General features: G+C 33.0%; 1 protein-coding gene across 1 annotated transcript in view; it reads right to left on the minus strand.

Annotated features, from left to right (window-relative positions):
* LOC118202165 (glutamate receptor 1-like) overlaps positions 1–17448 on the minus strand; it is a 209386-nt gene that overhangs the window by 16417 nt on the left and 175521 nt on the right. The gene's annotated exons all lie outside the window — the stretch shown is intronic.

A 17448-nucleotide genomic window follows, 5' to 3' on the forward strand; every position in this document is an offset into this window, starting at 1 on the left:
AGCTCAAGCATTGTAATTATACAACGATTAATTCGATCGCTAAATGAGAATACATGCAAAAATTCGTAAATAATAACTTTATAACTTAAATTTTGAAACCTAATTCATGTTATGAACTATCAGATTTAAGGAGTAAACAAACTCAACTGGAGAATGTGCATTCCAAATTTAATAGCTCTTTGAGATGCCATCATTGTGCTGAATGTTACGAGCATAGACAAATGAACAGATTCTTTTATTACTACCACATTACATATTTACTGTCACAGTAAATAAATCACGCATAAAATCAAGCCGTCAACCATTCACTATATCATTTATAAAATAGCTGAATGCATCATTAATAACTAGAATGTTTTGTCTAACATAATTCTGATAGGCGGAAATACAATAGTGATTACACAATTTTCGCAGAATAATTAAAGGCACAAAGATGCTGACAGAATTCCTTTCCCTCTCTGAACTTCGAAGCGCATAGCTACATTGACTTAATTTCGTTACGGTAGCGTGGCTTGACTAAGCCATCCTGAACGTTTGAAATATTTCATAAGGAGCTTAATGGTATAAGGAGGACTGAAGCAGAGAATGTGCCTGAAGTGGAGTTCTGTATCCCTAAGGTTTTCACGTCACAAGCTGCTTAGAGAGAGATGCGTAAATTGTTCCTGGAAGCGTCAGCAATTTGAGATACAATCCAGAAATATGGGTCTCCAGAAGCTAAAACTGGGGAGTATATATTTACTTTTGGAGTTTGGTTTGGAGTATCAGTTTGTTACACCTAAGTCTTTAGCGACAGATAATTTCATTTTGAATTAAAATGTATCCTTTCTTCTCTGTAAAGCGTTTCTCATTCTTTAAGAATAAATATACTAGCAAAACTTTACGTTCCATAATTTTACCATGATTAATTTCGAATGAAAATGAGCTGCTGTTTCTCCCAGAAATCTTCAAATATCAAAATAATTGCTTTTATAATACTTTAATTTTGTCACGAAATCCTTACATAGTGCAACACACAGAGTTTAACAGAGAATGAACCTTATCCTAAACCCAAGGTTAGACGTTCGACTCTCGCGTAAGGTTTGGCCTCCTCCTCTGTTCTATAAATACATAATTATTGCGGGATTCCCTGAGTAAGGCTTTCATTGATAAAACTGCTATAAGTTCTGCCGTTTCCTATGAAATGCTTTGAAAAGCAATTATATGATTATCTAAGCAATTATATGCAATGAGTAAAAATAAACAGACGAATAAATAAGAGTAAAGATAGCATGTTAAGTAAAGAAAATTGGAAAATGTAAAAGAAACAGAATATGCTTTTAGAGGTTACATTCACACTGAAAATAACAGTGCAGACTTGCTTCATTTTTCTACTTTTTCGACTTATACGACTAACCGCTAGCTCTTTTAAGCTACCTTACTTTAAGAATGACATTTTTTCTTACAACCTATTGGACTAACAGCAGGGCATGTGAGAGCACACGTGTAAACTGCGCTGTTTCTTTCTGCTCATTCAACAGAACTTCAGCTTTCTTTGTACTGTACACAGTTTTACTATTTTGCATGTTTTCGTTTAACATACTTCACAGATTTACCGTACTTACTCTGTTTTCTATTTTATTTCTTATAGTTTCTTCAAAGCTAAAAATGCATTATTTTTGCACATAAAATTATAATCTCTATTTTCCTCAGAAGTATTCAGGCCGTACTCGTATACATAATACAAGACATAATTTCCTGTACCCTTTTCTTTACATGTTCAATTTTAAAATCCAATGTATTTATCCGTTTTTATTGCTAAGATGTATAAGAATTTTATTGATTGCACTTCTCCTATAATGTTTAGTTTATGACTTGTATTTATTTACATAGTCCTTACATTAACCGTCCGGTTGTTTTATAGTTATTTAAATAGTTGAATATTTTATAGAGTGAACTTTTCATGTAAGCTGATTTAAAAAAATATGTGATAATATAAAATAATTAATATTAATTTTATCAGCAAGATGGTTTTGGCAACACTACTATATGATCATTATTATTTAAGCCTGAAAATTCGAAACTTTTACACTTAATTTTTATTTTCAAGCGATGATTTCATAAAGCAGGAAATTTTATTTTCAGACCATGAATGCATAAACCTGAGATTTAATCAAAATGTTATTTCGCATGGTCAGGTATGATTGTACATCCGCTTTTTCTAAATAAACTAGAGTATTTTATAAAAACTGTGGATGAATGATCTCTGGAGATATAAAATCTAAATTTTCATATCGTCCTTATTGAAAAAAGTGCTTATAATACAATATTATGCTGAGCACAAAAAACTCTCCATGTATTTACATACAGATTCTGCAAGGTTCCTGACATTTGGTTCACTTTGAAAACAATAAATATTTACAAATAAAAGGTCTGCCTATGAAAGGATTAAATTTTATTCATAGCTTAATTTCCTTTGCTTATAAGGCATTTCTCCCGCCTTCTTAACGATCCGTCGTGGTGTAGTGGTCTAACCGCTCAGCGCATAATTGAGAGGTCCGTGGTTCGATTCCCGGCGAAGGCGTTGCTAATTTTTAATCTTGCCTGCTTCGAATAATACCTAATGTCCCTACATGCTTATGTGGTTAAACATCTGAAATTTATGCAGTAGTTCTAAACCTTGTATTTGTATACATTTCGAGTTGCATCCGTAACATTATAACATTATAATGGGTAATTCGCCAATACCTGTGTCTCGTAACTGTGTGTGTCTTTTCAAGAAACAAGGATGTAAAGCGCACTCCAAAAATAAATAGTCTCAATTATGAAAATTATTTATCGGAACTTTCCAAGAACAATATTCTTTTAGATTATGTTGTAAAATGATCGGGTAATCGCAGCAGGAAACAAGAAAAGTCATCAATGTCCCCTCTGGGATTCGAACTTTAGACCTTCACTTGCACGGTAAGGAAGAAGGAAAATCCCTTACAGTGCAACCTATACCATTAACTGAAAAACTTAACATAAACTAGAAAGGGAAAAGAACTTTTCTTTCAGAATTTTATAAGAGTCTATTTTCTGCGTTCTGCTGTCCAACGTAGCTTGTCACTGAATTGCATTTATGCATATAATCAAAGTATCGATTACGCGTTTTTTTTTTTTTTTTGTTCCGGTTTGTAAAATGTAAAAACTATGGTTTTAAAAATAATATATCTTTTCCTAAGAAACCTGGACTGAAATAAATATCAGTTTAGTCTTCGATTTTCATCAAAATGATAAAGATTTTTTACAGGATTACAAAGTAGGAACTACAATGAATTAACCTGCGTTGTTAATATCATATATATATTATGAAAGAAAAACGTTTCTGAAAAACCTTCGAAAAGTACTTTTCATTAACCAGATTAGTTTAATGTGTTCGTTTGCTAATGGAGGAAATATTTCGGTAATTTAAAAATAATATTTTAACAATACATCTTTGAAGCAGTGCAACACTGTTATCGATTTATCAGCCTTCTATCTGAGAGGTATCACTGATTAAGTTTCCTTTCTTGGAATTTTGCTCTAAAAGCTGCATGCAAAGAACAAGAATTACCATAAGCATGCAAGGTAAATCAAACTGGAAGAGAAAGGTCCCATGTAAAACTTAAAATTAGATAAAAAAAGCAGCCTCGATTTGGCAAATAAATCTATTGATTTTGACACAGGTCAAAATCAATAGCTCCTCTCCCTCTCCTGGCGCCATAATGAACTTTGTCTCCTTTAGGATACCAGAGATAAGAATAATAAAAACTGCATCGCAAACAATTGACTTTCATATAAAAGATTTCTAATGTTCATCAGCAAAGGCAAATTACAGGCACTAGTTAATCCGTATCTAGGCTTGAAGCTTTTGACATTCAGTGTAGACAGTGGCAGATTGTTAACAATCACCATGACTAAGTGGAAAAAACAACATATTGACTGATTCGTCTATTATTCCTTCTAGCTGATTACTAAGAGGCTAAAATCTAGAAGCTGTGGTGTGAATGTATGTATCTTTAACTATAGATGGTCGCACATTGTCAGAGTTTGTGAAAACTGAGTGACCGGTGTGCTAGTCATGAAATTCAATACTCTATCATGCTATACTATTCAGCATATGGAAAAAAGCAGCTTCAGATCAACTTAAATCTTGAAGGAAAGGTGTTTGAAAACATCAAAGCTGCTCGATAGTATCGTCTTTGTTCCAAGCCATTACTAGTTACACGCTAATGAGGCCTTATATCGCGTTCGAGCCATATCATTCTGCGTTTGGATCCCGTCCATGTGCCAATGGTCCGTAAATCTCTTCTGAAACTTCATAATTACATTAATATCATTCATAACTTATCTATCATTTGGGTCTTAAAGCTCATAATTACAAGAGTTTTGGTCCAAATTTGTCTACTCAAATATTTGTACCTTTTTTTCCTTATCAAATGATGGAACTTGGAAACTAATTTACTCTTGTTGCTCGTTCAAGAGAGCTTATTTATATCTTATAAAAACGGAAATTGATTCCACGACGATGCATATTTTCAGCAGTTTGATTAGAAATCAGTTTGATCAGTTTGACTCATTTGGTCTGCTTCATGAACATTTTTAGATTTTTGCTTCAGCATGTGAACTCCCAGTATCATTTGATAGCGATGTCATTTACCAAGATCTTACCAAGATTTACCAAGATAGTTGAAACGTTTTACTATTTTCCTTGTTTCTGGTTTTTCTTCCGTATATAAGATTTTGTTTTATAGTCAGAGGAATCTCTGCCTTGGGTGCAGCAAAATCAAACTTCTATGGCGGTATTAGAAAAGGTATTCGGGACAACTATTGTGACCAATTATAAACGGGTTTCGGTGACTACAACCTCTAAAAAAATCAAGAGCTGAGTTGTTCCATGCTGGAATTGGAGGCAAAATTAAGGTTTCCTTTTTAAATTAATGTAAGTAGCTATAAAAGTTTTAAAAAATGATAAGTGGCCCCATACCTAACAATACGAACAGCTATTAACTGGAATATACCTGATTAGCGCAAGCAATCTTTTTTAAAAGCATTTTAAAATTTGGATGAGTGTGATCTCCTTAACATGATACAATGTGAAAAAATGCTCAAGAAATAGATACTTAGAAAGCTAATAGACTGAAATATGTTTCTGACAAACTATTTGACCCCAAAACTACTCCTACATATATTTTACATAGAATGGACTGTGAAAATGCCTAAAAATATTGGTATGACATAGTAAAAGTTGAGCATGCTTGCCACTGTAATTTTGAAGGAATTAGAAGCATGGAAGCTAAATGAGCGGCATTCATATTTCTTGATGCAGTAAACAAAAGGAAACTTTACTGAATACTGTTATGACAGTGTCCCAAAGAAATATTTGTGTAAGAAAATGGAAAATGAGATTCAAACAGACTGTTATGTATTCGTTATATACAAAATAGAGCAGGATCACGGCTCCTGAATTTAAAATCAAAAATTGAAAATATGTTAGGTAAGAAATGGTTTAGACATATGGCTATAGAAATTACACGCATAAATATTATTTTAAGGGAAATATAAAGTGAAATTGCTTTACGTAATAACCCTGGAAATTTAAGAAAAGAGGCAAAAAATGCTATAGTTTCTTGATTTCACTATGCATCAATTGTTTAAAATTCCCGTGAGAGTGCAGTGTTCTCTTAGTAAAAAATACCTGATGTTGTTAGCTATGAGCTACGTATAGAGCTCATTAGTAATGAGAAGTATAATGGTTTCTCAAGTGAGGTACTGAGTACGACTAAAGGTGTATTCTTAGAATTATGACCTACTAAACATTAAAATTGCATAAATAAACACAAAACGCTAATTGGTAAACGTGAAAGTTGTTCCCCTTAAAGCTATAAAATCACGAATATTTGATGCTATTGAACACCAATCAGTGGCCGAATGAATACAGTTGCTAAACAGTGATATTTCGATTGAGGTTCAAGACCCCGCATGCAACCTTATTTTTATGTTTTCCCTTATATGCTACGCAGTTTTTTTTCCGTTAACTATTTTCAACGAAGGTGTTTCTTCTCTAGGCAGACAGCCGTTTTGTGCTTTCTCATATTTCAAATAAGAAACAACATTGCATTACAGTTTAATGATACATTCTACGGCTATTAAAGGCAGTGAACACTACTTCTGGACTTTTTTATCATACAGCCGTGCGATATTTAGACTGTAACTTAATCTTTGACTGGAAATCTATTTATGTTCCTGAATGACGCTTGAATCTTTCTGCTCCTGAGTGAAGTTTAAAAAGAAAGTCTTAATGATGTAAGTGAAAAACGATTTTAAATAGAAATGAAGTTGAAATTGATAAAATTGGAAAATGTTTATGTTTATCTAAAGTAATTGAAATTAAAAAATGCGTTTAAAGTTATGTCTTATGTTTTCCTTAGATGAATGCTTTCATGATTTTCTAAAATTAAGTTTGAAATTGCTTGGACACATGTAGGTTTATTTTAAGAATATACATTAACGGAGAAAACTACAAACATAGTTAAAGACTGAAGCGTTCCTGTATTTTCGTTTTTACAAATGGTCGGACAATTGCTATTTTCGTCTAGAAAGACTGAAACGTTTCTTAGCTTTCTTGTCGCGACAAGGCTGTCCACGATGCATCACAGGAGACTACTAATATTGCACTTGGGAAGAGTGGTAAGGAAAGAAATAATTTCTCATTTGAGTTGATTTAATTATTTATTACGAAAATGCTAAGAAATGGTCTGCAGATATTAAATTTTAGCCTGTCTTCTATGTTTTTTCAGATCATATTCTATTACCCTGAAAGTGTTCTTTTCTTTTTATACTTTTATGATGTTTCGTTACCAGATTTTTAAACCATTCATATTTAAATCTCTTTCTATGATTAACTTTTATAAGATTGTCAAGTTTGTTGCATTTTCATTGTATTCTTCATCCTTAAAGTAAAGGAAACGTTAAATAGTTGTTCTTAATTTCTTTTCCCAAATTTTATGCGATATTTAGTTATAAATTTCATGTTAAACTCCTTAAACATTTTTTAAATTAAGTGTTTGAAAAAGAACGGACATTTAACATGTAATTTAAGTTACCTTAATGCACGAAATTTCGAAGAAAAGCAAATTTTTCCAAGAACGTTAGCCCTTCCTGTGAAATTTAGAACTCTAGCAAGCTATAACAGAAAAGCGATTGTTTTCGACAATGCCATTGCTTCTTAACGAATGCTCTAAAATAAACTTTAATTTTCATCTTCTGTTTACTCTTTTGCCTCTTTCTATTGTGTATAACGATCACTTACTTCGGGTAAGCTACGTATCCATGATGAGGTGTTAGTTTGATAACAAAATTAAAACTTACCTCTTGTTTTCAGTGTCATCACAGGCAAAATGTAAATTAAATAGTAGTTATAATTAATGACTAATTTGAAGTAAATGAGTTACAGTTATTTAAATAAACTGACCAAATAATTCATCATTCAAATGATTTATTAAACACTAGATGTAGATGGGTAGGCCATTTACAAGGCAAAGCATAAGAGGTTTTGGTAAAGATAAATTGGGAAGAACTGACTCATTACAAAATGAGGGTATAAAGACATTAATGCATGCAGCTTATTTTAAACTGTTACATAAATATATTCACATAATTTTAAAATAAATCATTTCCACAGATGACATAATCATATAGTCTTAGAATCCATGATCCGAATTAGGTTAATGGATTGATTATAAAAATATGTCTGCATTTTTCCCATTTATATCTTAATAACAATTCCTATACAAATGCAACTTTCCCTATGCAGACAGTTCATACGTAATTATCTGAGCAACCAATCAGTCTGTATCCAAAAATTAAATAAAATATCAAATTGAATTGTAGTTAACTATTTAAAAATATATAATGATAAATCAATTAACTCTAACTGGGAAAAGTTTATATGATATTTTCGTTTAATTTCGTGTTTATTCCTTAAAGGAAAAATGCAAAAATCTAGATGATATGTTATAATGCCATCAATATGATAAAATGTCTTCGTCAATATGATATAACGACAAATACACTGCCTTCCAAAAGTTAAGGAACAGCATGTTTTTTTTTTTTTTTTTTTTTTTTTTTTTTTTTTTTTTTTGTGTGTGTGTGTGTGTGTGTGTGTCTAATTTGAGAATGAAGCAACATAGAAAGAAAAAATTCACAGGATATGTTGTTCACTAAACAGTTCTTTGATGAATGAGACATAGAATGTTCAAGACAAACATGAATTACAAGAAAACATTGCACTCTTGGCAGAGAAATCCAGTCTTGAAGAAGTATTTTATTAAAGGTTTTTGAGCGAAAATCCGGTGGTAGCATTACAAAAATGTCTTCTAACAAGGAATGTGTCCATCTCTAGCTGCAATACATTGGCGGTAGCGATGTTCCATGCTGTCAATTAAGTTGTTGGGCAGTGAAATGCGAAACAACGACCAGACACGGATTAATTCTTGTTCAGGCATGTCTAACGACCTTGCAGAAGAACGTAAACCAGCAACCTGTGACCCAAGGTAAAACCAAAGATGCTCTATCGGATTCAGGTCTGGGGATTGAGCTGGCCAATCCATCCGCTCCATACCGAGACTCTCAACATATTCTTCAGTAATCGCAGTTCGGTGCGGTTTCGCATTGTCGTCCATCAGAAGAAATCCAGGACAAATAGCAGCGGCATATGGGCAGACATATTGGTCAAAAATTTCGTCTCGATATCTCACACCAGTCAAAGTTCCTCCATGGAACACATGCAGGTCACTGTGGCCACCGAGAGAGATCCCAGCCGAAACCATTATTCCGCCACCTCTATAACTGTGTCTTTTCCCAATGCCGGATTGGTTGTTTCCTCCAGATCAGCTGACGACCTGAATCACTCTCCTATGTGAACCTGGACTAGTCTGTGAAGAGAACAGACGGCCATTATTGACTGGTCCAGGAGACGTGTTTTGTCGCCCAACATAAACGCATAGCTCAAGGGGATAGCATAGGGGTCAAGGGGACACAAACAACTGGTCGTCTTGCATACAGATCTGTATTGTGCAGCCATCTGCGCAGTGTAGTAGTTGAGATTCTAGTTCCTGTTTCCACTAAATGATCTGCTATGAGCTGAGTCACATTAATGTTACTCCTCCTTCGGGCCGAAAGATCTAAATAACGGTCTGCCTGGAACATGTCTTCTAGACACAGAATTCTTGGATTCAAACTGATTCCATAGTCGGTGGACCAAACTACGAGAGACATTGAGCCGTCTAGCATCGTCTTGTGACATCCCCATTCCCATCCATCCGATTGCCCATCGCCTCAACGGATCGGACAAATGACTTCTCCTGGTCATTGTTAGACTATCTTCGGTATTGTCCCCGAAACTGCAATAACAACTGAAGGTCAACACTTGTGAACAAAAATTGCAAGGTTTGCATTTTTCTCGAAATCCTACATATGTATTAATTTCTATAAAATAAAGTGATAGCTATTGTTTTTGCATATATTTTCTTAAACTTCTTTACTGTCATGCATATGAACTGTGAACTTAAACGTTACTGACATTTTTATAATGGTGAGCTTAGAAAAACATACTGTTCCTTAACTTTTGGAGAGCAGTGTATTTTGACATTATATCATATTGTAATATATTTTCCAAATATTATGTCTATATTTGAAATTAGACACTCATAGACTTCATTCACGTTGCGTAATTTAAGATGCATAACTTTAATATCTCTACTGTGACATAAATTTTTCATTTCTTCAAAATGTTCTAAACATGGGAAGTATACATAGGAATCCCGCGAAAAGGAAGTGGTAAGAATCTCCAACACTTGCGATACTGATTAAGTTTTAAGTTGCAAGCACATAAATTAAAAAATCAGAGAAGCATCATTATAAAAAATGCAAAAAGTAAGAATCGTTGTAGAACCAATCTGAAAAATTAGACGTAGTGAGGCTCCAACGTCGTCATTCTAGTGATGTACATCGTCGTCATTTGCCTCACCACTATTTATGTACCTGTATCTGCTGCAACGTCAAGTAGAGTAGCAACAATGGTCGCCGTACTAACCATTCGTGGTGCTGCAAACGCTGTCACTCTGTCAGTTCAGGCCCTTGTCTTGTACGCAAACCAAGCTTTTAATTAATTCAGATAGCCAAGGTGGCTGTACGACCCGCAAGACTGAGAGGCTTATGTGTCTGTCCTATTGCACTATTGTTGCCCGGGGCTGCTGCTGAGCTCCTCCATGGAGTTCAGTGTGGCCCTTCTGGACCCATCAATTCCCTTTTTACCTGAAAGTCATGGAATTCCGACTAACACCAGCAACAGCATCGCGAAACGTATAACTGCAGTGATAATGCCATGGTGGAATTCCGAAACGTGTTGTTCTCCTTCTTACAAGAGGCATAACATAAGCTTTACACAAAAAAAGCAAAGCTCAAATGGCGTTTCTAGATGAGAAAGACAGATGCGTGGATACTAAATTTTTTAACTATCATTCACCTGTAATATACTGCGCAGCTCTTTCAAGCTGTCGAAGAAATTTATCTCTTGATGGAACGAAAAGAGATGTTGGTTCTTTAGCTAAACTTTAGCGGAGAATCAGAAAAAGCGAAAGGAAAAGGCGATCACTTTTGCCTCTGAAACGTCTTATCATGACAAAATGATTTGAATAACACAAGAGTGAGTTTGGTCGGAAAGGAAAGTATGTGCTTCTCTTCATAAGAAATTTGTGATGCGTTTTCTCTTCTAAGGAAATGCGAAGCAAAGGGGCAAAGGGAGTAGTCATCTTGTATCACTTCGTACTTTATAAAATGCGAAATTTTAGTCATATGATTTATTTTTGCTTTCTGGAGAAAAGTCTTATTCGTCTTGCCTAGGTATTTCCTTATTTGCTTAATTTTCAGGTTTTGTGTAAATTAGTATTTTTTATGCACCGTGGTGTTCTCACCATGAATGAGGTGAAGACACTTATTGACCATAGCGACCATTGAAACAATAGATTCTGAGACTGCATGGCCTAATATACCTGACAGACACATCTAGCACAAAATTTTCTTTTCACATCAGTTTATCCTTGTATCCTAAATTGTCTGCATTGCACCCATAATTTGCTTCTAGTTTGTGTATTGCATTTTTGCATTTTTAATATACACCAGATTAAACATGTAAATATTTCCCATTAAAATATCGCTTGCAAGTTCAAAACGACTTTCCCACAAATGGCAAAACACTTACACTTAATGCGTTCGTCGACAAAGGACATACCCACGGGTTATTTTGTAGTCTAATCACCGACAGCGTTGTCTAACGTACACCACAGGTGGCTGAACGTTATTATACCAGCAAACAACCAAGATTTAATCGGGACTCGAACCTGCATCCTGGAGTTCAGACTAACAGTCAGAGTTCGCTAACCTTTACACCGTCCAAGAAGACATACACAATACTTTCCCCTTCCCCAAATTGCATGAGTTAAATGCAGTAAGAAAAATAATTAATGTTTTCAATTCATTGTAAATGCACATGCGTGCTTAAACGTCTACACGGAAAATGATATTTAACGCACAGTTAGCAATGGAAACTTCTTTGAAAGTAGAAAGGTTTGCCAGAGTAGTTACAACTGATTTAAAAATACCTTAGCTTAAGACACTCGCCTTATATTAATTCCTAGTGCGTAAAAATAAGCACGCAACTGACCTTTAAAATTCCTATACCGTGAAAAACACTGGCATGCAAAAAACATGTTACAAAACAAAACACATGGTATTACATGTTAGGATAAGCACATATTTAGCATTCCAATGCATTTGCAAAACACATGTATGAGTAACACCATCTACAGTACGTATAAATGAAAAAATTACGCAGCAAATTTCTAATTTTTTGACCGCGTTTATCAAGTTGATCCTGGTTAACATTCCTGTAGAAATAATGAAAATTATTATCTACTTCCAGGAGTAAAGGACATTTTCTGTAGTACAAGGAGACTGATTTCTGAACCAAAAACAATTCACCTTAACTTCATGCCTAAGTATCTGCAAATAAGTGTTATTAACCCATCCATTCTTCTAGAGAAATAAGAAAGAATGAACGATGAGTTTTTTTTTATGAACAACATTTATTAATTCCAAATAAGGGATTATTAACAGTCTTATACAAATATTAGGTGTTTGTATAAGACTGCTAATAATCTCAGCTTAACTGCAATTTTCGACTTCTGTGTCCAACCAAACATCGCCGCCGGCTGAGGACTGACTGACTATGAAGACGCTATTTTTTCTTTTTCTTATTTACTTAAATTTATTTGTTTTATTCTTCTTGCTGCTCCCGTTTTACCTTTCATTTTTTCTTACCAAGTTGACGTACAACTTCCAAAATTTGACAGTAATTTCTTTTTCCATTTCTTTTTCTTTTTTTTCTTTTTTTTTCTTTTTTTTTTTTTTTACGAAATAGTTCTCACCATTTTTTTACAACTTGCTTTTGTCCCCCTGAGGATCTTTATTTTTACTTTTATTTTAAGCAGTTCAGAAACCAAGATGATTTAATATCAAGTAATTAGAAAAGGTTTAAGTACCATTTTCGCGAAGTTTATTTTTTTTTACATACTCGGCATTAATATGAAATGCATGTTTTTATTAAGGTCGAATGAGTGTTCTTGGAATGACAGATAAATAATCCGACATGTTTGTCTCCTTGTCGTAATTCAGAATGGATTTCATTAAGGAAAGTTTAATCTCTAACGCATCATAAGGTATGCAGAAAATTTATAACTTTCTTCCTGCTTTTGAATATGGTAACATATCACGATACCATTCTAAAACGTTTCTCGGGTTTAGTGATGGCACAGACTTTTTGATGTTCTAAAATTTTTATATACTTAGAAAAGGTTATTAAATTAACCAAAAATGCATTCGAAACCTGGTTTGGAGTTTGAAAACACAAAAATGTATTTCGAAAATTTATCGCCAAATCATATAATATGCACCGATTGGTAAATTTTCCGCTAAATACGTAATTTGTAACCAGTGACTATCATAATTAGGATATAAGATGAAAAAGGCTAAAAAATAGAATTTGAATTAATATTGGACATTTAATTTTTTATTCTTAACTTGACAAAAGCTGCTTTTTAATAGAAGTACTAATAAGGAGTCTTTCATATACGAGCCTTACTTCGCATGCTTGCAGGTTAAATTTATCCCCTTTAATTAGTTGCGCGTGAATGTAGAATATTGTCAAATTTTGAAATTTCAAATGCTTTCACCCTGATCTTGAATGACACACGCATATAAAAGATTGTATGTAAACCAAGTTTAAGGAGAAGCAAAAACTCTTAGTTTTAAAAGAATATGGCGAAAAATAAATTACTAACCATTGCAAAATCATTTGCAATGACTTTTATAACACAAGAATAAGGGTCGCGATGAAAATCACAAAGACCGAATCAAAAGTCTAATCAGCTACATTAATATTCCGTTGGAAGTATTGTTTCAACAAAATTTGTTATTCCTCGCGGAGATTCCAATGTTTTATTTCTCAATGCATAAATACATCAGCAATCATTTAAGATGAGCTCAATTCCTTTTATATTGATTTAATACCCATTTGTATTCAAACTAGAATACTTTTATTTAAATTTAGTCGCAATGATATATAAAAAATATACTAAAATATCCATTGGAAATCAATATTTGAAATGATTATGTAGCACCTATCCACTATAGAAAAGTATGTTATATCTGCAAAAGACATTACTATACATTTTAATCCGGACGAAGCTAAAAACATATGTAAACATTATGTTTATTGAATGCTACGTCCAACTGGAAATCTTGCAAGACTAGAAACACACTGCTTGAAAACAGCCAACAACATCTCTACAGTGTATAATTGTTCAATGTCGCATGTACATATTTACGAGTACCTACCGCTGAATACAAATCAAGTATGGCATGTTCTCATGGACCAATCATCATGAATATGCAAGGCATTCAAAGTGCTCAAACTGGAACAAAATGCAATATGGGAGATTCATCTTTCATATATTACATTCCATTCGTTCATTTGTGGGATCTGAATTACCGAAATGTTAAAGGTTACAGAAACGAAGGAAGTGCTTTTTAAATCTCCTTACTATATTCGCCATTATATAGAGAGCTCCAATGGTGAGAACGTGAATTAATGCAGCAGTGGCTCATTGTAATCATTTCAAAGTTATAAATGATATTTTAAATTAGTTTGGCGACTCCATATAAGAACTCTGTGGCAAACGTCAGTGTGCAGGCAAGCCTTTACTTTGTATTTACACATCGTTTTGTAATCGTAATCGAACGAAGACAATTCTTGAAATGAAAATTATTTAATTTAAAACATCACCACTGACAACAAAACTCAAAACATTCATTGTAGTAAATTATATAAAAAAGTTCATTTATTTCGTCGAGCTTGTTTTTCTTGTTCACTAAGTAAAAAAAAATTAAGAAAGAGAGAAAAAATTTACACGTTTTATATTTGTTATGAATTTAGTAGATTTAATTCTAATTAATTTTTTTGGAGTTTCCTGTTTAGTATGGGTGTAGGCTGGCCAACATTCTTTAGACGTTTGGTCAGTTGCATGCTGGTCCGGGTTGACTAAGTTCATGGAATTTCAAAAAAAAAATTATACGACATTTGGTGATTATTACAAGTAGCGAGCTAGACATGAAAATTTTGCTATTTAAACGAATGTGAGTAATTTGAAATAATTAAGTTGTAAAACGAAAAGAAAAGTGTAGATTAATTAGTCATACACATTTACAAAAAAAATTAAGAAAAGATAATGATAGTATTTGAAAGAGTTTATAAAGATGACAGGATTTGAAAATTGTTAAAGAAGGTATGCTATAAATTGATTAAGAGTTGTTAACAACAGTGAAAGATTGTACGAAATGTAGTAACATGTATTAAGTTACAATTGTAATTTGTCTATACACTGTAGTGAAGTTGTATGCTACTGTATGAGCTAATGGGTGCTGCTTCTTCAACTGCCACCACGCTGAACACCATGAAGAATTTCGTGAACAACATATGAACTTATACGTCGACCCGCTAGTAAATCTTAATAAAGTGAAACTTCAGATTCGTATAAGATTGCTGCTATTATTTTTTCTACTGGCTAGCAGGATAGACACGAAAGATATCTTCACTGGTATATTCTTCTTCATCCGACATCGTGGATCTTAGTATAAGTGTAGGGTGCACGTGTTTCATCTATTGTTAAAAAAATAGGCTTGCTAATCGATTATGCTTGTCGACGACCAAAATTAGTCACGATTGCATTTTCTCAGAACTTTTAATTTTGAACGGATGAACTATGATTAACTTGTTCCTATGCCGAAGTAAAGAATATTCGTGATATTACGTATAGAACCGTATTACCATATATATGGCAAAAAAATCGCCTATGTTATTCAGCGTGTAAAATTTTATTAGTTTGAACAAGGTTTTAATTTATATTTCTTTAATATTTATTCAAGTAAATAATGATGCTAAAGAACAAGAATAAAATAATTTACATGTGATTGTTTGGTTCTCGTCATTCGACGTCTGGTTCCTGATTCTGGGTAAGTTCTTAATTATATGTTTCTTCTCCTAGGTCACATATCTCATCTCATATTCATATGTATCAGTGGATTCTTACGGTACTCAGATTAGAAATACTTATAATTTATTTTAACAGTCAGATATCTAATCGCATGTTGAGGTGTCAATTTTATTTTTTTTAACCAAGGGATTAAATGATCATTGTTCTTTGTCGCTCTTGCGTCCCTCTTCACAGCACATAAATTTGTGCGTGCATTTTGACTGTTTTTCAAGTACAGCTCTGAATTTCTTTAAAAATTTAGCAATCCATAGTATATTTTGTAAGAAGCATTTTCTGTCGTAATAAACAGTATGTTTTAATTAGCTGTCCCTGAGATTTTGTAATGGTCAATGTAGTGAAATATCTTGTGCTTGTTCTTGTAGTAAAAAGGTATGATTTATTTACTGAGCCCAAATTTATGCTTCAGTTTATGGGTTCGATGCCCAGTAGAAGACTTTCGAACAATGTATAGTGATTACAATCAGAATCCTTACTTAATCACTTACTCGCACATCATCAGTTTAAAAATTAATGCATTGTTACTCTACGGTTTCCCTTCTTGTTACTGAATAGTTACACAGTTTCTTTTAAGTCACGTGTTTATTGAAAAGCAAAACGATCGGAATAAATATGCATCGAAATTCAAAATCAAACGTTTGCTCATTAAAGAAGATATATGGGACGTTATACAAGACTTCCATTTCCATTTATAGCAAAATTGATTTCCACAGATGGGAAAATCAGAATAATTATAGAACATTTATTGAAAGATAACAACTAAACATGCATCAAAGTGCATGATTGCTAAGGAAACATATAACATGCTTACATTCTTAGTGGCTCTGCGTTTTGGACCTATTGAAAAAGAACTGATTTTAAAGAGCATTTATTAATTAGAATTTCATAATTACTTATTTTACTGATTTTTCTCATAACTTCTCTTTCATCGGAAAACTATTTAGATCGTTAAAGAATACCAGATGACAAAATATTTTAAACAACGTGCTAGCACATACTGAGTGACAAAAATTCTTATGACTGGTAAAAGCGTCGTATCACTCAGAGGATTTTAAGTAGTGCTATGAAAAGTCAATAACATTCTACAAAGTCTGACTCTAGAAAAACTGTGTAAGTTGCATCAGCGAAATAAAGAGCAGATGGTTTGATCATCTAATAAAAATGGAATTTATTTTTCACCATCAGTTAGTGCTATATGGGAAAAATTCTCAAAATTTACTAATTATAATAATTTAAAATAATGTGCCTTGTTATTATGCTATTTCAATGCCAGCTTTAGGAAATAATCAACATAAAAATAAAAGTAATGAATTCCATGCAGATAGCGCAGAATTAAGCTTAAAAAGCCTTCTGCGAGTAACATTTCATCTAAGAGAAAAACAAAATCATTATTTGCTTGATTTGTAAGGAATTATTACACATAAAGTTTAGTCTTAAGAAATATTCCCAATGGAAAAATAAGCATAATCAAAAGCAATTACTCAAAGTAGCCATGCGTTTGGTGTGACATTAATGAAGAGCGGCAAATCATCATTGTTTTATAAGTGTGAAAAATTTATATCATTATTTGTGCATTGATTCTGAATCCATAACTCTCATGTATAATGATAAAGACTATTCGTCAGTTTTGATGATAATTCCGTTTCTGAGAAAACAACTGAAAGAAATAGAAAGTTCAAACAGGAGAAAGGAAATTGCTTGGTTATATATTAGGTATTTTAAATGAGGAAACACAAATTAAGAGAAAAGATGCCCGTATTGTTCCTCAACTTTCTGGAAATAT

This window comes from Stegodyphus dumicola, chromosome X1, assembly GCF_044657685.1.
Source record: "Stegodyphus dumicola isolate Sdum_Otavi_A_Nest chromosome X1, ASM4465768v1".
NCBI classification, from domain to species: Eukaryota; Metazoa; Arthropoda; class Arachnida; order Araneae; family Eresidae; genus Stegodyphus; species Stegodyphus dumicola.